Source organism: Sinocyclocheilus rhinocerous, unplaced genomic scaffold, assembly GCF_001515625.1.
Source record: "Sinocyclocheilus rhinocerous isolate Xijiao unplaced genomic scaffold, SAMN03320098_v1.1 scaffold154, whole genome shotgun sequence".
NCBI classification, from domain to species: domain Eukaryota; kingdom Metazoa; phylum Chordata; class Actinopteri; order Cypriniformes; family Cyprinidae; genus Sinocyclocheilus; species Sinocyclocheilus rhinocerous.
The window spans coordinates 319,917-320,306 of record NW_015659335.1 but is presented as its reverse complement, the minus strand read 5'-3'; positions in this window follow the sequence as shown (position 1 = coordinate 320,306).

Here is a 390-nt window from a genome sequence, read left to right as displayed (position 1 = left end):
GTGTTCGGAAAGGAAATGAAGTGTACTACGGAAACCCTAAAGGGAATAAATAGCCTACGAGATGGGAGGATAAAAAAATATATTTCAACACTTTTTCTCGCAATTATGTTGTTGGGTAAGTATAGGTGACTGTATATAAATTGCGGGCATTAGGGAGCCGCTATTGAAACCGCTTTCGATTGCGCGCTCTCATTTTACTTTCATTTTCACTTTCGAGATTCGCCATCACAAGGACTCTATGGAGAGGCAGTACTTACCACACATTTGACAAGATTAGATGTTTGTCATTGGTGCTCAGGATCTGCAAATCATTCACCATCGTCCTATCAGACATTTCTCCTTACTCTGTGTATGTGGTAAGTGAACTTTCATGTACTGTAATGCAACAGG